This window comes from Suricata suricatta, chromosome 3, assembly GCF_006229205.1.
Source record: "Suricata suricatta isolate VVHF042 chromosome 3, meerkat_22Aug2017_6uvM2_HiC, whole genome shotgun sequence".
In the NCBI taxonomy this organism is placed as follows: Eukaryota; Metazoa; Chordata; class Mammalia; order Carnivora; family Herpestidae; genus Suricata; species Suricata suricatta.
The window spans coordinates 163,185,627-163,207,022 of NC_043702.1; positions in this window are offsets into that span (position 1 = coordinate 163,185,627).

The window sequence follows — 21,396 nt, forward strand, 5'->3', positions numbered from 1 at the left end:
TGGAGGAAGGGAGCAAGAGAGAGCCGTGAAAGTTGACGTCAAAAAGGTAAGGAAGGGAGGAACCAGGAGGGCTCGAGTGGGGTTTTCAGGCTATCATTAAATACTTTTACTTTTGCTCCAAATGAAATGAGAAACAATTGTCAGGCTTTGATTTAAAAACTTATGATGAACTAATAAATGAAAAACAAAAAATTCCATGTAAAAAGTCCAGAAGAAGATTTTGAAAGAGGTCTAGTCCAAACTCCTAAGAAAAGGCAGGTGTTTTTCTATATTATTCCAGGGAAATAGTTATAATTTCACATGAAAGGGGGCTTCATTATTCTTTAGTCACCCATATACTTTATCCAACTGTTCATTAAGCAAATATTTATGAAATCTACAACCTACCCTGTGTTAGGTGCTATACTAAGTGCAGAAGGCTTAGTAGGATTTATGACTTTGACCCTCAAAGTGCTCGCGGGCCTCAGCAGCAATGTATGTGGTCCAGGTTGCCTGTGAAGTCATTGTTTATTCCCAACCCAATTACTTGCATTGTAATTAAGCCCCCTTTCCTTTGGCTGACTGTTGATAGGTGATGTAGTCAGTCAACATGGTTACCAGGTTTATGTTGGTGACAAGACAGGGCTGCCAGTATCTTCTCAAGGTTGATTGGGAAGAAAAGGTGTTGTATGCTCAGGTTTACCTGCATGGAAATACTGGAGATTATTGGCAGAGAAGAAGAAGTATCAGAATGGAGGTTATAAGCAGTCGAAAGTGAGAAACGTCTCGTTTTCTGGGACTGAGGGCCGGGAAGAGGTAAAGCATGCTGCTTGCCACTCTGGGGGAGTAGAAGAAATGCATGAATCACACTAGCTGCTTTTACTTACACTGCATATATTTTGAACTTATTTTATTGCCATTGAATAAGGAAATGCTTTAGAGCAATAGCAAAACATGGCATGGAGACGGGCCAAAGAAAAATCTTAACGTAGTGACTCATTCTTTTAAGATGATTCAGTTTGCAGACTTCACAGGTAGTGGAAATAGTGTAGTAATGGGCAACCTGAGAGAATAATAGTCACCTCAGTTTTCTTACTCAGAGGAATAAACAACCAGGGACCAAAACTGTGATTAATATCCTAATTATGCTTTAATACAAGGATATTTTAGTGGCTACTTTTAAAAGATTTTTCTTCGTGTTTTACCTTTAGGCCAATAAATCTATGCTGATTTTATGGCATAATGATTTTGTTTTATAAACATGTCAGCTTAAGGAATGATTGGAGCACATGCTCCTTCCCCCATCCAATTTTTTTATTTCTAAAGATTTAAACTGATAATCTGAGTTTTTACTTTATGTGGGGCATCCTGATTATAAATATATCATAAATCATAATTCTAAACACATCATACCATGAAGAAACAAAAAATCTCTCTGATATAGAAGACATCATTTTCTAAATATGCTCTTGCTATCTTATTTTCAAGAATAAAGAAGAATAGAAACACAATGAGAGTCATAAAGGCACCTGACTACCCTTGATTTTTAAAAAATTACTTATATGAGGGGCGCCTGGGTGGCTCAGTCGGTTAAGCATCTGACTTTGGCTCAGGTCATGATCTCAGGGTTCGTAGGGGTTCGAGCTCTGCATCAGGCTCTGTGCTGACAGCTCAGAGCCTGGAGCCTGTGTTAGGATTCTGTGTCTCCCTCTCTCTCTCTGACCCTCCCCTGCTCATGCTGTCTCTCTCTCTCTCTCAAAACCAAAATTTAAAAAAATTAAAATAAATTAAAAATTACTTATATGAGATAGAATGATTGGCTGATGGTTCACATCTGATAGAGTATAAAACTCCAGCTTAGCTATGGCTAATAGAAAATGGAGCATAAAGTCTAACCTCCCCCCACCCCGCCCCCCCATCACTACCAGAGTCCCAGTGGAAGGGCAGCAGTGTAAAACCAAAGCGTACACTTCACTCTGCTGGAGAAGTTGAGTGGCTTCATGATAAGAGAAAACAAAAATGAAAAGAAAAGCTTACCCTGTCTTGTATGTATTTGGAACTGCACTTTGTTCACTTATTCAGTTCTTTTATAAAGATCCTGTTTCCTTTTTGAAAAATAGTGGAGCGGGAGGAGACTTGCCTTGGGGGCTAGCCTGTGCTAACCTCCATGGCATGAATGGGGCTGAACACTAGTTCAAGGGTGTTGAAGTGTTTCTCTACGGAAGACGTTTTTCTTTCAGCATTTTCTATATTCCCAACTAGGAGGCCAGCTCCACGAGATTTAAAGCATATAGTTGGGTTTTTCCTTTTTTTTCTTTTTGGACTTTATGGTTGTGCCCTGAAAAGAATTTGAAAAATGAATGTTGTCAGTTAAAAGACCATACAAGTAATTTAGGAATATGGAATTGGTGAGCTAATGTTTGTGTTTACTATTTTATAAAACTAACTTGCTAGTCCCTTTCTTTCCTTGCTAGACTCTTACTAAGATCATACTGCCTTGATATCTAATTTTCCCAGGGCAGTATAAGTGACCTCCCGCGATGGAATGACACCCAGTACCACAGGTGAACCTTTAACGTCTCTTGAAAGAACACAATTCTAGTGTCAGGCATGATGTAGTACTTCAGGTATGGAGGACTGAAGATATCAACAAGCTCAGATTTTCTAAAACAACTTTAATGCTGGACAAATTAACAAAAATAATCAATCCAGTAAATTGGAAATATAGAAAGCAGTCTGTGAAAACCAGCAGGTTTGCTGCTGGAAGAGACTAACTTGATATGGAGTGGAAGGGGGAAACACCCACGCCCAGAAGCAACTGAGAAGAGACAAGACTGTAGCTCTAGCAGCCTGAGGTTGCGGTTTCTGTTGGGATGTAGTGGAATACCAGAGGGCTAGACAGGAAGATTCTGGAAATAATATAGCCATTGAGGTCCTTGATAAGCATTCCATGCATCCCTGGCTGTCTGGAAGCCTGTACTCATGAAGTGGAGACCTCAGAGGGCCCAGCAGAAAGTAAGAATGGAGGCAGATATGAAAAAGGCCCATATTTGAAATGCATTCCCCAAACCAAACGCAGATTCACTAACAGAGAGTGGGATCTGTGTAGACATGAGGTGTTTGAGCATAATGTGTGCCAATCATTGATGACCACTAAACTGTGTAAACACAGGGGTTACTCTAGGAAGGTAGATTAAATAAGGAAAATAATATTTTGTTCCAAAATTCTGACATAAACATCAGTTGCCATACACTACAGGGGTGATAGTTTCTACAAATTAAGCCTAGGCTAGTTAATTTTTTTAAATAAAGTAAAAGGGAAAGTAAACAAACAAATGAGCAACAAGAGAAAAACCCATGATAAACATAAAATTAGAACAACAGTTGTTATATTATCTAAAATGTCCAAGGGACACCTGAGTGGCTCAGTCAGCTGCGTGCCAACTTCAGCTCAGGACATGATCTCATGGTTCATGAGTTCAAGCCCCACATTAGGCTCTGTGCTGACAGCTCAGAGCCTGGAGTCTGCTTTAGATCTTATGTCTCCCTCTCTCTCTGCCCATCCCCCTCTAAAAAATAAAATAAAGATAAAAATTAAAATGATCAATTTTTAATAAAAAATAATGAAACATGCATGCAGCAGAAAAATGAGACCAATACTCATGAAGAAAAAAAAAGCAGTCAATGAAAACAGATTCTCTGAGGCCCTGTAAGTTGGATTTAATAAATAAAGACTTCAAAGCATATATTATTTAATGTTCAAAAACATTTTAAAGAACAGAAAATATGCTAACAATGATGTAATATAGAGAGAACACTGATACAGAAATCAAATCTATTGAAAAGTACCAGATGAAAACTCTATAATTGAAAAATACAACCACAAAAATGAACTATTTATGAAATTGGGTCCACAGCAGATTTGCCACAAATGAAGAAAGAGTTAGTGAACTTGAAAATGGATCAAAAGAATTTATCCAATCTGAAAAATGGAGAGAAAAACAATTGAAGACATGTTAACCAAATCCTGAGACCCTGGTGTCACTACCAAGCATAGCAATGTGTATGTGATGGGGAAGCCCAGTGGGAGAGGAGAGAAAGAAAGGGACATAATAAATATTTGAAGAAAAAAGTGGCTGTAAATACCCCAAACTTTATGAAAAACATTTATCTGTGGATCTGAGAAACTAAACGAATCCCAAAGAGATTTTCACCTAGACACACCATAGCTGAACTACTGAAAGCCAAAGAAAAAAAGAACATCTTGAAAGCTTCCAGAGAAAACTCTAGTATCAGGACCTTAGATGCATAGTAGGTTTATCAGTGATCAAGGAGGCTGGCGTGATCTGGAGTTCACTCCATAAACCCAGATACCTAGACCTTACAGTAAATACAAATGAAGTCTTGGAGCCTTCTTTCATCCAGATGCATATCTTTGAATAAGAGGTTCTATTTACAATCTTATATATTGTTGGAAAAGAGATTAGTAAAAAAAGGATCCATAAATGACCCTATATACAACCTGACCTTGATCAAATTCTCTGGTCAATAAGACCAGTGCGGATTATGTTAGCAATGTTGTAAAGAATGAAAATTCTACCAAGAGCAATGATGGAATCTTAGGGAGAATGCCTTCATGACCACGGGCAGCCCATTCTCCCGGGAATGAAAACAAAAAAATCGATCCTGGATAGTTTAAACATGTGAAAACAGTATAGCTGTACCTTTTCCCAGATTGCAAGAGTTTAATGACTGTGACATTTGAAAACCTGCATTTAAACGGGTGGAAGGATTATGAGAGCAGAGTGTACAGCTCATTTCAAATAAAAGAAGAAGCTCTGTAATTAACAAAGTGCTTAAGGTCAAGTCTGTACCCTCTTATTCAATATTAACAAGCAAACAAACAAAGAATAAAAGTTCTCTGATTTTTAATACCATGCGTTCAAATCATTTAATGTGTTTTGCTGTCCACATGAGCTCACTTTCTGGATAATTGGAAAGTTAAGTAATTGCCTAGAAAAGGTAAACATTTGTTAAAGTCCTTAAGAGGATGCTTAACTTATTTGCTACAACCGCAATAAAATAGTAGTTTGTGTTAACATAAAATCCTCTTGTATCTATCATATGATGTCATTTGGAACTGCCAACACAGTTTTTGACATAAGACTTTTTCAATATACTTCATTCATAATCAGAACTTACATTGTGATATCATTTTTCCCCTAGACTCCAAATAAATAAATAAAAGTGTGTTGACTTTGACTTCTTTGTATTTTCCTTAGGCACCTGATGACTATGACAGCTACGGAAGATTCAATTGACTGGTGTGATTGATAGAATTAAATGGCTAATGACCAAGGAGGTGGGACATTTTCAATTCCAAACGAATAAGCTAATTCCTTTCATATTTATGCTTTTTCTTGGGGCTCATGAGTGCTGCTGGACATGTGTTCCAGAGTATTCTTCCCTTTATAAGTTTTTTCATTTCAAACAGAATTGTTTCTCTGTTAGCGAGAGCTGTATATTCCCCTCCTCCCTTTCTGTACGACTTACAGGCCTTTTTGAATGTGTTTTATAAGTATTGCTGACTTACTGATTGAAAAGGGATGGGGAAGAACTTGGATATAGAATCTGAACCAGATCTTGAAAATGGAAGGATTCTGAATGAAAATGCAATGCAATGTGACGGTAGAGTCAATAACTTCAGGCACTGAAAATAGCATGCCATATACATAAAGAGCAGAAATCTCACTGCTTGTGTAAGGAACAAAAGCCTGACTATTCATCCAGAGAAGACCCAGAAATTACAAATAGAAAATGTAGCCGTTTACCTTGCCATTTATCTGAAGAAAACTTGAAGGGTAAAAGACTTAGCTTTTATTTTTTAGGATATAAATGGAATTAATTGGCATGTTTTAGGAGGTAAGTCTATTTCCTGTCTCATTTCATGGATTCATAGTCTCCAGAACCAACAAAGGGATGTATTTTACTTACATTTTCATGTAACATGATCCATAAAGACTCTTTAAAAGTTCATATGCTCACCTCTTATATTAGGCTTTGTCAAATGATTTTATTATTGTGAGTTTTATGTACTGTTCTTCAAAGAGTACCTCTCTGTTCTTCAGTATTGTTTCATCGATAAAAGTTACTTCTTCTAATTAATCAATCCTCTTTGCACCTTCAATCTCCTGAGAGCCTTTACATAAATCTAAAGGAAGATATTGGGATTTTCAAAGATGCTATTTAGCATATATTCTTAATTTTCCTCTCCTTTCCTACCTCCACCTGCTCTTTTCTTCCTTATTTGGGAAATTTCTTAGGGAAAGAAATGCAAAACTTTCCTGACTGTTTTTAGCCCATAGCAAGCTTTTCCTCATTTCAAATGTCCTTGACTTGAATGTCTATAGCTACCACACTGGGTCTGCTTTCCTGTGTGCTGCCTGTAATTATGCCCCCCATGCTTCAGGGACACCCCTCGAGTCTCTCCACTGAGTTCAAGTTCCTCAAGGATAAGGGCTGTCCTTCTCATATAGTTTAGAAATAATTACCAACTAAATGGACAAACAAGGGAAATTTATCCATAGTTTTCTGTGTATTTGGAAACATGGACTAACTCTAATCTATATTCTCATCAGATTTTAAGTAGATTTTCCATTATCCATTTTCCATTATTTCACTAAGTGAAAATACAAAGTCAATTTCAAAGAACATTTTCTTCTAACAGCAAATTATAACCCTGCATCAATTTTAAAGATATTTCTATAGGATAGGTCAAGAGTATACTATCTATTAAGGGGAGCTTCAGGTAAACAAATGTATGTTTCATTTCAAGTTATTAACCATCATAAACACAAAGCTATTCATAGATAATTGAATATAATATGAAATATAAAATAAAATACAAATTAAAATTATTAAACTCATCTTAAGTTTCAAGTTTCCAGACTCTAGCTTTACTCTTTGTCCTCAAAACACCACTCCAACTAAAACAGAGTCATGGGGGGCCTGGGTGGCTCAGTTGGTTGAGCATCTGACTTTGGCTCAGGTCATGATCTCACAGTCTGTGAGTTTGAGCCCCATTTTGGGCTCTGTGCTGACAGTTCAAAGCCTGGAGCCTGTTTTTGATTCTGTGTCTCCCTCTCTCTCTACCACTCATGCTTGCTCACTCTCTCTCTTTCTCTCTCTCCCTCAAAAACTAAATAAACATAAAACAATTAAAACAGAGTCTTGAACCCTTAAACTTCCTATTTCTGCTGCTTTTTTTTTTTTCCAAAAGAGAAATTTAGGTTTTTTTCTTCCAGAAAATTGGAGCAAGCAAAATCAAAGATATCATCTGTGATTTTTCATCTTGGCCAGTAGAAAAGGGTAATCCGTATGTAATTTTGTGAAACCTTTATGATGTGGTATATATAAAATTAAATAATGTTTACTGCACCCTCTCCCCCCACTTTGGAACTGAATAATTTCCTATCCAATTTTCCTCTCAGTCAATTCATTTTTAGGCTGGGTCCTCTTGAAGAAACAAAACATTAATTGGATTTGCCGTTGTGTCTTGGACTATTTTGGTGACAATTTTCTGTGACAGGGAAAAAGAGTTGCTAATTCATTGCTTCAGAAAATGAAGGACTGACTAATACACATCTGGTAAATTCCAGTCTTTCTGCTCATTGAGGTGCCAGCAGTACACACGGCATTATTTGGAATTAAGAAAAAGCAGAAAGGAAATCAATTTTTACCTTTGCAGTGGATTCAAAAAAAAGAAAAATCCAATAACATATTCTTTATAAAATCATACATTGTTGAAGACATAGAATTGAGTCAGCCACAGTGTAATTTGGGCAAGAACCCTTCCAGTATCCTAATGGAAACGCTGGCTGGCTGGTGGACTTAGATCACGTGGCTTAGCTTCTTTCTTGGCCCCGGAGGGTGGAGCCCTGTCTCGCCTCTGGAGGTGGGGCTATGTGTAAATTACCATGTTTGCACACACATAATAATACAGACTCTTTTTTTTTAAATTTTTTAACGTTTATTTTTGAGAGACAGAGCACAAGCAGGGAAGGGGCAGAGAGAGAGGGAGACATAGAATTCAAAGCAGGCTCCAGTCTCCAAGCTTTCAGCACAGAGCCAAACACGGGGCTTAATCTCATGAACTGCAATACCATGACCTAAGCCAAAGTCGGCCACTCAACCAATGGAGCCACCCAGGTGCCCATAATAATACAGCCTTAAAGGCCTGTGGGGGGAATGACAAGTAAAGATTGATTTTGCTTTGAGTGGGGATCATGTTGTATATTGGACAGGAAAGTCATTCGCACTTCTCCGTAACACCTGGACATCAATTTGCCAAAAAGAAGTAAAGAAAGGGGCGGGGGGGTGTAGGAAGAAATCTCCCAAAGTACATATACAGGATGTGGCAGCTTTCACTATGAATTACAAGAGTTCAGGAATAGAAATTGAAGAGTCTCACCCTAGTTATTGTCCCAATGGTGGGGTTGGGCGTGAATGTCTCTTATCACATCAATACCACATTGCACCGCTGACTTGTGAAATCACCACAATGACTCTCATATTTGTTCCTGTCCAGATCCAAGGGAAAATGAACTATGAGGAGCAAAGCGGTAAACTGGAGGACTTTAACTGTAGATATGAGGAGTTGGTGAAAACAAACCTAGCATCTGAGAAGGGCACTGGTGCTTAAAAATGGGACTCTTTCTGTCCTGACAGAGCAGTGACAGCCAGCACAGCATAGGTTTACTCCCTCCTAATCCTCTGCAGTCTCCAACTGGAACAATTAATTTCACAGGGGGTTATTCTCTCTTCCTATGTACTTCTACTGAAAGCTTTACACCGTGAATATGTGTCCATTATGATGCATTTTGACGGCTCCTTTCACCTAGAGCTGAGAATGTTCCTTGATTATGGTCAGTAAATTTTTGTGTTGTAAATGGAGTGTAGCTAAAGTGTTCCCTTGATCACAGATCACAGAAAACAGCATGTGCTTAGGAGGGAGAGAGAAAGGGAGAATAAGGCTGTGGATTTAGAAAACATTTTGCTTGTCTAAACCTGGGCCTGGTTCCATCCAGATGACACAAAAGGAAGTGAGAGGAGAAGCAGAGCGGGTTCAAGTCAGGATGTTAACCTAAGATGAGCCAGTTGCAGTCAGAACTAAGAGATGTAGGGGAAGTACCATATTTTAAGCTCAGAAATTGGAAAACAAAACAACAGTCTGCCTAGGCCTTCAAACACAGACACCTGGTGTGTCTGATGGTATTCTTTACTTGGTTTGACTGTCACTCACAAAATGACTCATGTTCAGATGATTGCTCACTTGAAGGTATTTAACTAATTGGCTTAAATAATTGACATATTATGTCTAACCTCGGCTCTTAAAACCAGAGAATTATCATTGTGATTTTTGGAAATATCCTACCAAAGCTTTGAAAATTAATTCAGTTCATTGGCTTCTGTCCAGAAACAAATTTAAGGATCTGAAATAAGTTAAACTTTTCCAGTTTGACTGCTTTCAATGAAAGGAATAATTCTTTTTTTAAGTTTTGGGAGAGATGGAGGAATGCAAGAAGATGTAAAATATATAACAATAAACATTATTCTCAAAGTTCAAATCTGTGATAATACATTTTTAAATAGTTTTCACATTTATTAACTCATTTTATCCTTCTGGCATCTTTGTGATTTTGCAGGTGCTGACATCCCCATTCTGCACTTAAGGAAATAGAGGCCAGGACTATGTAAGTCATTTTGCCAAGGTTCTTGACAAGGTCAGAACTAGAACATAGCATAGCCCTAGGATCTTCTCTATTAACTCCATTGCTGCTGAATCTCATCCCTTTGTAAGGGGACCAGGACTCTTTGTTTCAGAGACTCCTAATGTGTCCCAGACACCTTAAATGGTAGGAAGGGGTGTAGGTGGGGAGCTTACTATATGGCAGGCCTGTTCAAAGCACTTCTATATATATGATAATACCTTTAATCACTACAACAAGCTTCTAATATCCACACTAGTGTTTTGGGATATTTTACAGATGAGAAAACTGCTCAAAGAGGAATTTGCCAAATTCCACACAATTCATAATTGACGGAATTGGGGTTTGAACCCAGGGAGTCTGGTGCCCAAATCAGGGCTCTTGCCCCACCATTCTTTATTTCTTCTCTAACTTATGAAATTCCTTTTTGTCTCCTTTGATATTGGGCACAATCTTTGCCACATAAAAAGCACTTAGTAAGTGATTTGTGGATTGGAAAGAAGAGATGACACCCTGACATTTTGTCTACTTGCCTCTGGGCTTATGATTGGGTTTTTCAGCCTCTGCACTATTGATGTTGGGGATAAAACAATTCTTTGTTATGGAAACTGTTTTGTGTGTGATCAGGTGTTGAACAGCATCCTTAGCCTCTACTCACTAGATACCAATAGTGCCTCTCCTCACCCCTATCCCAGTTATGATTATTGAATGTGTCTCTAGACATTGCCAAATATCTGTGGAGGTGGTGGGGCCTGGCAGCCCTTGGAGTAAGTCGAGAGCATAAGAAGGAGGTACAGTCCTGAAAGGGGGTATGACTGGTAGGGCCTTTCCAGGAATCCCATGTCAAGAGTATTCTCACTTGGCTGCCTTTTCTCAATACAGCCTTGGGAAGGGAAGTAAGAGCCTGTGTGCCTTTACCTCCCCTCATGGCAGCTGGGATATACTGCTTGCTGGGCAATATTCCACCTGTAGTCAGGAGAGGACGGGGATGGAGGGCAATGAGGGGTGGATCCCTGAAAGAGACAGGATTGCATAGCATTACTGATGCTCCTCTATGACTACATGCCATACGTGTAGCATGCACATATACATGTAAAAAGGAATGAGGCTTTCTGTGAAGTTAGGGGTCTGATGCCCAAACAGACTGAAAAGTACACGCTGGGGAGTCAGGACCTGACTTGGAGATGACGTTGCTTTGATGTACAGCTGTAAGGGACACTAGATGGAGAAAATCCAGGACCCACTCATCTTTCAGCATGGGAGACATTTGTGTGTTTTCTGAGTCATTTGACACACAGAGTGTAGGACTTTCCTGATGGATAAGGAGACCTGATGTACTCATTTGTTATAACAATGAGGTCATTGGAAGACCCATAAAACTGAAGTCTGCTATCCAAGTTCGGATCTAGTTTGTTATTCTGATAGCAGTTCCAAGGTTATTTAACACGTCAGTTTTGACAAGTTGAATTTCTTTATAGGATGTTGGTTGAACTGTAGCATAGCCATCCTGTCATGAACAGTATTTTCAAATGTTTAGAGAAAACCAAAGTTGAGAGGATTTTTCGCAGTAAAATTTATACTTCCTTCAAATGGAGACTTTTTAATTCAGATTTTCATCAGAGATATAGAAAATGACTCCAAAATCTCCCTAGCCTTGTCTAAAACTCACATGAGACTCCCCCCAAAAAGACAAAGAAGAAATTACAGATAAGCTTGCACCTTAAAGAGAGCTCAAGATATTTGAAAACCTGGTTACAAACACGCCAAATATCTTAACTTTGGTCCCTGAGGTGAGGTGGCAGAAGAGAATGAATGCTATGGAGACAGATGATTCCCAAGGGAAGTCACCAACCATTTTTCAAAAGTTGATGAATGAATGTCCTTTTCATCACTCCCTACTGCAGTATGGAGTACGTAGGATTTAGGAAAATTCAGGCTGTCATCCAAGTCCCTTCTGGACCTTCACTGAGCCTCATAACTTTTCTGAGCCTCATTTCTACATGTAAACATGTAGATAATACCTATTACATAAGGCTTTTTGATGCCTAAAAAAGATATTTTTGAAACTTGGCAAAATACTTGAACTGGTCACTCAATAAATAAAAGCTATTATCATAATATTATTACCCCTAATATCTTTATGACAGCTTGTTTAGACAAGTGGACATCTTCTTTTCCAAGATTTGAAGCTGTAGTTTATTCTTTCTGTGAAACTACAATTTGTTCTATTTTCCTGAGATGTATACAGAAGGAGGATGAAGGGAAAATGACTAATTTTTTACAGTTATTGGAATCATGTTAAGAAGTTGCTAATTACTACCTTACATATTCTGAACAATGGATATGTTTAATCTCAGAATGGCACACAAGTTGGTTTCCATGGCATCAAATCACAAATAGTGACTGAACACCATCTATTCTCATATCCATCAACTTCTTGCCAACTTGAGAAAATCTCAATTTACCATTTTGAGGACCTTATGCAAAGGGATTCCAACACTTTAAAAAGTCAAATACTTACAAAGCAAATGAGAGTTTATTACTTAATTTTGCAGAAACTATCTAGTTTGAATTGAGGTGATATTCCACTAGGATCCCCTGATCAGGATGGGCCTGACAGTTTGGCTCATAGGACAAAAACCACATCCAGCATCTTTTCTTTTTGTCATGAAGCCAAATAACACCATCCTCCCCCCACCTTGAACCACCTTGGTCCCGAGTGTCAGTAAAAGAAGAAGAAGCAGAAACAGAAGAAGGAGGATGAGGAGAAGGGGTTGATGAAGGAGAAGTAGAGGAAGAAGAAAAGGAAGAAAAGGAGGAGGGGTGGAGGAAATTATTAGTTCATAAAGATAAAGAGAACCAGGGGAAAAAGACAATAATGGATAAAAGGTTTTGATACATTTTTAAAAACTGGAAAACAGTAGATGAATATGGAAAAGCAGAATGGAAAATCTAAGCACCTGTCATCCAGAAAAATAGGAAGTGAGCTAATTCACTTGGCAAAACCCCAGAAAAACTCAGAATTTGAATGATTTAGGTTCAGCAAAGGATGGATTCAGGGTAAGATATGGATCCCAGTCTCTGCCTGCACCGCATACAACCACGTAGCTACTATTAAACTACCCTGCCTACAACAACAATAACAACACACACACACACACACACACACACACACAGATGGAAGGAAGGAAGGAAGGAAGGAAGGAAGGAAGGAAGGAAGGAAGGAAGGAAGGGAGGAAGGAAGGAAGGATGGGTCGATGGATGGATGGATTGATGGGTGGATGGATGGATGGGACCAGAGGATTATACTCCGGAGAAGCCCAACAGGAGCACTTTACTTAATGGGGAGAACCAAGAAAAACAGAACACTGGGAATGGTCTTCCCTCAGCTCCTCTTTCTCCACCCACTTCTAGGGTCTATAAGTTTCTCCATTGTCAAACCCATTTTGCTCACTCTACACCTGCCCTCTCACTCCATTTTTGGAAGTTGATTTTTTTTCCTGGATAGTCATAGAAAAATGTTTCTAGGTAAGCATTCTGTGCTCCTCAATGAAGAGGATAGGTCACCCACTCACCAAGTCGCCCCTGTCAGTCACCACCTCCCCTCATGCACTCAGTACCAGCGTTGTTTGAGCAGCTTTCTCTTATATATAAATGAAGAGACAAGAACCAGAAATGGTTGAGGAAAATGTGCCCCATAGACGTAGAGACCAAAACCAACAAAATAAACAAATAAAACTCAAATAGACAAAGAGGACCTAAATGGATCAGAGTCAATGCAGAAATCAAAAGTAAACTTAAAAAATTATAATATATTAAAGATGTGCAAATAAAATTCAGCCCATAATATAGATACAGTTCATTTTTGAAAAAGGATCAGAGAACAAGAAAGAATTATTTATTAAATACAAAAACTGAAACAGAAAATTAAATAGAAGTTTGTAAGGGTCAAGGAACTCTCAAAAGTAGTTCAAAAAGAAAAGAAAAAGGGAAATGGGAGAGAAAAGACAAAAATAAGGAATCTGTCTCCAGAGTTTAGCAGCTAATAATGAAGAGTTCTACAAAGAGAAGAGAAAAAATTAAGGGAAGATATTATCAAAGAAGCAATTTTTTAAATTTTCAGAACTGAAACTTGTGTGTCCCCTACTGAAAAGACACAGGGAGTGCAACGAGTGAAGAAAGGCAAAACCTTGAGTAAGCCCTGGTCAAATTGAGGACCCTTGAAATTGGAAAGAAATTCTAGAAGCTTCCAAAAAGAGGAGGGAAACAGTCAAATATGCGAGAATGGTCTTTGGTTTCTTAATAGCAACTGAATCTTAGAAGACTGGAAAAAAGCCTGAAAAGTTATGAGTGATAATATGTTTCAACCTAGAATTCTACTTCCTTCCAAACTATCAATTTTAAGGATAAAACATTTGCTTTTTAAAATAATTTTGTCAGGAAATGTTAAAAACAAAATAAAATAACAACAACAAAAAAAACCACCACACTTTCTTTTGTATTCTTAGAAAGCTCTCACTGAAAACATTTCAGCAAAACCACAGGGTAAACCAAGAAAAAGAAGATGCCACAATTACTCCTTAGCATAGGACAGAGCTGCAGAGGGCAGCAGGGTGACTGTAGGGCACTGGCAAGTGACCCATGCGTAAGGGAAGGAGAGGAAGTGGAGCTCCAAGGAAGAGGTGAGCAGCGGGCAGATGGGACTGATCTGTTTCAGTGAATGGATTATGGCAGAGATGTTGGGATGATGGAGAATAATGAATACGATGTAGCACAAGGTCATAATTGCCCAATGTTACCTGTCTGGCAAATGACAGAGCTGGGATTATAACTGAGCAGTCCAGTTCCAGTGTCAGGTTCCAGGACCCAGTATGACACCACAAGGAAATGACAAGAGTGCATGCTCGTTGGCATGTCATAGTGCATTGCTCTGTTGATAATGATAATAAATTCATGCCTAACTTGGTTGGGACATAGTGTTAAGGAAAGCTAAGAGAGAGATCTGAATCCTCATAATCCATACCTAAAATCATCAATGGAAAAACGGCAGTGCATGCATTATTTTAGAACATGGAGTTAAAGACAAAGAAGAAACAGAGAAGTTGAGGATATTTATCTCTAGAAGCAGGACTCAGGTATAGAAAAGGAAAGTGAAAATATCCATTTTTATTGTTAGTTGTTTGGTGCTATTTGAATTTTAAATTCTACACTGATTACTCTAGTTAAAATAAAATTAATGATACAATAGTTCAAAACAAAACTCTTCTGAAAGAGTTTTTGTGGTGATTGACAATTGCCTTTTACAAGCCTTTGGGCTTATAGTTCAAAAGCATAATTCAAAATAGTTCAAAAACAAAACAAAACTCTTCTTTAAAATTTTTTTTAATGTTTTGTTTATTTTTGATAGAGAGACAGAGCATGAGAGGGGGAGGGGCAGAGAGAGAGAGACACATACAGAATCAGAAGCAGGCTCCAGGCTCTGAGCTGTCAGCACAGAGCCCGACACAGGGCTTAAACCCACAAACATGAGATCATGACCTGAGCTGAAGCTGGATGCTTAACCGACTGAGCCACCCAGGTGCCCCAAAACAAAACTCTTCTTAAAGAGTTTTTGTAGTGATTGACAATTGCCTTTGATAAGCCTTTGGGCAGAAGGGAGGCAAAAATGTTTATTGGAATGGTAGTCAGGTTCAACCTTCAAATTACCTTGCACCTCCCAGTATATTTTTAAGTAAAAGTTTATATTGCTGCATCTGTGAACTGTGGGTAATGACATAGTCATTGAGTACCAGCAGTCAAGATCAAGATCAATTTTATCTCATTATCTCATTCATAATATCAGAAAACATCTTGTCAGAAGGTAATATCTCATTCATAATATCAGAAGAATGACAATACAGGGGTAATATACATGCTGTATGTCTGGGCTCTAGTCAGATAATGGAAACTCAGAACAAAATTGCCCTCATGGCTGAATGAGCAGGAGGCCCCGTTATCAGAACCACTAGAGAGCAGATGACCCCAATGGACATGCTGCCTTCTTCATCCACTTCACAAAAATAAATAATAAGAACAATTATGCATGTACTAATTACCTATTCAGCACGGTGCTTAATGGTTTTTTAGACTTTAACTGATTTAGGATCACAACATTTCTGTAAGTCAGGGGCTGCTCTTATCCCCATTTTAAAGATAGGTAAACTGAGATCAAGGAGACATCAAAGGCCTTGCGTGGGCCTACTATTAGTACATAAGTGAGTAGATGTTGGAACCCAGACAGTCTGGTCTGGATTGGAAACCAGACAGCTAGTTGCTAAATGTAGTCAGCAACAAAAAGGAAATAAGTAATAATACCGACTGTAACATGAATGAGCCTTGAAAACATGCTAAGTGAAAGGAAACACACACACACACACACACACACACACACACACACAAAGGCCGTAGATTGTATAATTCCATTTATGTGAACTATGTAGAGTACACAAGTCCATCTGGACAGAAAGTAGTTTGGTAGTTTCTAGGGGAAGGGGAGAGAGTAAAATGGGCAGTGACTATCCATGGGGTTGAGGTTTTCTTTGGGGTGAAAAATTATTTTGGAGCTAGATAATGCTGGTGGTCATACAACATTGAGACTGAATGTACTAAATATCACTGACTTATGAACTTTAACATGGTCAATTTTATCATATGTGAATTTTATCTCCCTCGATAGATAGATAGATGATAGAGAGATAGATGATAGATCGATAGATAGATGATACATAGATATATAAGAGATATATAAGAGAGACAAAGAGATAGGCAGATACAGATAGATACAAACACACATATAAACCAACTGCAGAATGCATTTGGAAGACCGCAATTCCCACAAACAGCCAGGTAGCTGACGATCTGGCCGCCAGATGTCCGCCAGAGCAGGTTGTGAACTAGAGTGTCTATACTGCTCCCAGAAGCGTTGTCTCTGCGCCAGGGAGCAGGAAGGGGCCTGGTGTATGAGACCTGTAGCTAGTGGCATCACCTGAAGCTACAAATGGGGGATCCTAAGCCTGGAAGACACTTGAGGGGCTCGAAGCAGAATCTATACACCAAGGGGCAAGGACATAGTCTAATGTCTTCACAAGCTAATACCAGCGAAATTTCAGCTCTGATCAGAACCAAACTCTGTAAACTTTCAGAACAAGGGATATCCTCTCTTTGTTCATACGACATGTAAACAATCACAGTTTCATATCCCCGGCTTGCTAGGGTCCATCCGAGTGACTACAAGAAAACAAAGGAGTTTTTGCTTAAAATGCATTCTCTCTGAACTTTGCAGCTTCTCTCTGCACAATGCACTGTCCCCAACCCAGGCGTTTCTCTCTTGTGCGAGTGAAAACAAAGCCGCCAGACTTCATACAACACAGACCTGGGACACTGGCTCCTCAGCTTATTGGTCAGAATGAATCACGTGGCAATCCCCCCATCAGGAAGCAGAGTTCCATCATGAATTCAGAAAAGCGTCCATTACTTTGTCTGCTTAAGCGACATGCAGCTCCAGCAAATCACCTCCTGTCTTTTGCTCCATAAAGCCTTGCTTGTCCTTTGTGTGGTAACGGCTCTGTCTTTCCATCCGGATTTCCATGACTCTCCTCCCCGCTGCTTTTGAATACTTCCCTGTAGTGATTTCCTTCCGCCTTTTCCCCATTCACCTGCTTTGCTGAACAAACCTGCAAAAGAATTGAAGTTAGGAGTTGGTAAGGAGGGACACAAAATGAGAGAAAAACACATTTTATCATCTTTTTAGGAGAATGGCAGGATGCAACGGCAAAACACCTACCACACGTTTGCTCAGTGAAGCTCCATCACCATTTTGCTCTCTGATGTATAAGGCTCCGATGTCTGACTTTGGAACTTCTAGAGAGGGGCTATTGGCCTTAGCTTTTGTACCTGAGAACATCAGTAATCCTCTCTTCTCCTGGTTGTAGGGATAAAGATGAAGAATAATAAGCACCTAAGCACCTGCTTCCCACACCTTCCAGTCTCCCATGTCTTTAAATAATTTAACTGGTTTAGCAGAGAGCTAACTGGTCTGCAGAATAGTTTTGCAGAATTACTTCCATTGCTACCCCATGCTAAGGAGATGCCAGTGCAATTGGTTCCCAGATTAAGATTTTTAAAATCACATTCACTTTAATTTGTGAGAATTTTCATAAAATTGAGCCTTAAAATCAACATATGCTTTTAAAACACTGCATTCATTATAAAATGTCATTTCACACACCCTAATTGAACTCATGTTGCTTGCATTGGTGAGAAAATGTTAATGCCTTACAAAGTCTGGGTGATAAACTTAGGCCATTTTCCTTTGAGGGAGGGAGCAGGTGAGCTCGTTGGCACATGCTACCTCTTTGTTTTCTTTGGCTGTTTGAACCCTCTTTTGGAGGTACAGGACCCAAGGGTGTGAAAGTGAGATCCATTTCTGAGGGCACAAAGTTAGAGACACGAAGGAGGTGACAAAGGAAAATCGATAAGTATCAGAGTCCATGCTTAATGCTGAAACCTGATCATAACTAAGTCTGTCCAACACCCAGTCAGAGTGATCTGAGAAGCCAGAAAGCCCACGAGACGTGTGGTGAGAATAAATACGGTGATGCACATGAAAGTCATCTCTAAATTGTAAAGTGCAGGATTTAATGCTGAGAATTGTCAGGTGCCATGTATTTGTATTCTCATCACAGAATGCAGGCTCTGTGGGGAGAGATTTTATTAGGTACGATGGGAAGAGAAAATAAAAGAAATAGAATGCATAGTGCTTGTGCTTAAGGATTTTGTAGTTTAATAGAGAAAACATGACAAAGAAGATAGTTCCAGAAAATAATGTATCACATGCAAAAAAAAAAAAAAAGTAGAAGTGGTCAGAAAGAAGTTTTGTGCTGAGTGAAGAGTCTTTGGTTCAAGAACGAAGCACTCAATCCTGATTCACATTCTGTTTTAGCTGTTTTTCTTTCTCTCAAGTTCTTGGTGTTGTCAAGAGCTTTCAAGTGCATTGTTTTCCTTAATTCCCACAATAACTCATGTCATACTCATTTTACAAATGAAGAATCTGTGGTTCAGAAAAGTTAAATAAACATTCCCAAGATGACACGATTAAGTGACCAAACTTGGGTTTAAAGCCAAGTGAATCTCTCTGATACTGAAATCACTTGGCCACCCTGCTTTACTTTAGAGGAATCTGTCTATTCATCAACTCTTCTTTAAGGGAATGAGAAATAGCTTCTTGTGGCCAACCCTGCTGATCCCAAACCCTCCATGCCTCAGAATGCTGAGGTTCAGAGAGAGCTGTGGGTGAGCTTGGCTCAGCCTTGCTAATGCCAGATGCTTGAGAGACATCTACCAAGGAGAAGTAGCGGGTCACTTAGTTTTCTTGCTAGAACTCATCAAAATACTCAGGTGTGGTGCCTTGGTTCTCATGCTTGAAGAAGAAGGAGGAGGAGGAGGAAAGGCATGATGAGGAGGAAGAGAGGGGAAGGGAGGGGGAGAGGGAGAGGGGAAAGATTGAGCATTCTGTGGCTCTGTTGTACCATGTCATTTGTTCATATATTTTGTTTCTCCTTCTAGAGTGTTTGCTTCTAGAGCTTGCAGCTTACCTGTAATCATACCTGTGTGAGTTATTTTGTGTTCTTCAAAGCATCTTGCACACAGTAGGTACTGACAAAGTTTTGTTGGATTTGCTCTATCCACAGGGCAATATGATGTATGAGTTAAGCACATAGTGTGTACTAGAAAACATGACATCAAATTCCACATCCAATACTTACTGGCTATAAAATCAAGTTGCTTAATATCCTTTCATTTGTTACCTTATCTGTAATCTGGGGAATTAATAGCACCTACTGCATACAGTTGTAGACCAACTAAGTAAACTTGCATAAAATGCTTAAAATAGGACTGGTATATAGGAAGTGCTAGATAATTGTATTCAATATATTATTTAATACAATAAGATATGGTGTCAAAAAGACAAGAGAAAGGAAAATACTCAAATAATCTTTACATATTTAATAAATTCTCAGTTCCTTATATAATATAAGATCAAATGATCTCTAATCCAGATATTCCCATTTTGGATTTTAGTCTTCTGGGTACTTATTTTGGTTTATTTGTTTGTATTATTTGGAGATGAAAGAAGCAAAAGCATACAAGTATGTGAGGGTAAGTGCCAGCTCTCAATCTTCTCTACATTGTACTGTCGGCAACAATTATCATCTGATGTCCCTAATGATTCTTATAGGAGAATAGTAATAATGCTTCGTATGCTTTATGCGTTAAGACTAACCCACTTCTTCCCTAATATTCAGGCTTCACCAGGTCTCCTGATCCTTGATGAGATGGCGGTGAGGATGATGACAATATCACTGTAACCCGCTCTAAGATAAGAGCTCTTCCTTAGCCTCCTAGCTCTCCAACTAGGTTCCAACTTAAGCCAAGTCTTTTTCTCCTATATACTTAGATTATAAATTAAACATATCTGTTGCAGGGTTACAAATTTCCTCACATTCCATTTAGATGTGCAGGGGAAATGCAGCTTCTTTATTTTGTGACAGAATGCTCTCACTGTCATTAAAAAGCTCCATCCACTGGGAGCGGTATTGGAGAATAAAACCTTTCCCCAAAAGAAGTTTGTTTGGTTTTATTTTGCTTTGTTTTTTCAAGACTAGTTATAGTTTAGTACAGTAATTGGAATAGTTTACATATCCCAAATACTTATTTCCCATGGTCCTTGCTCTATGTCAGAAGGTGCCTGGGTGTGTGCTGAAGGCCTGCCAGGGCTCAGAAACCGACCTCTTGTCTCTTTGGTACTATAGCAATGCCCTTGTCTCTCCTGACACCACCTTCTGCTTCTGTTTCCCGATCCCCAAATTTGACCTCATTAGGGTCCATTTTCCTCCTTGCTAACTTCTTCATCTCTTCCAGCAGTGTTGGCCTCCTGAGGTCTTGGTGTGACTTTATTTTGGTCCCCCATCCAGGTAGTTTGTCCTGAAGTCTTCCACCATGGAATTCCCTTCTGGTGGTCCCAGATTCTCAACAGTGGCACATGCCCCATTGGGATCAAGTAGGAATTGCTGAGACCTCCCTGCTACTACTTGAAAACCAGTAAAATGGTTTAGGAAGAGCTGAATTTGAGCATTCTGTCTCGTGTCTGAGCAACAGATACTTTGGGCACTGTCCCTCCCTCCCCTGCTGGTGCCACAAAGTCTGTAGGGGACTCTTTTCTTATAGTCCCAAGACTGAAATTCAAACCAGGTCCCTCTACCCTCTTCATTTCCCCAGCATAGCACCTCTTTCACACCTTCTAACTCTCTTCTAGATGTATCCAGCTCAATTTTAAAACTAGATCTTTAGGAAATTCAGTGAGCACTCTAAGTGTTCTATACATCGCCAGACATGGTGACTATGATACTGAATGAGACACATCCTCTCTCTTCATCTACAGGGGCATTGGGATTACATAAAGAAGTTATTCTAAAAATATATATTTTATAGTTGTGTGCTGAGAAGAAAGACTTCCCGGGTACCCAATACTTGACCTAGACTGGTCGGTGGGGTTTCAGAGGAGGTTTCTTGGGGTAAGAGTCATCCAGTCTTCTCTGACCCCACTCAAAAG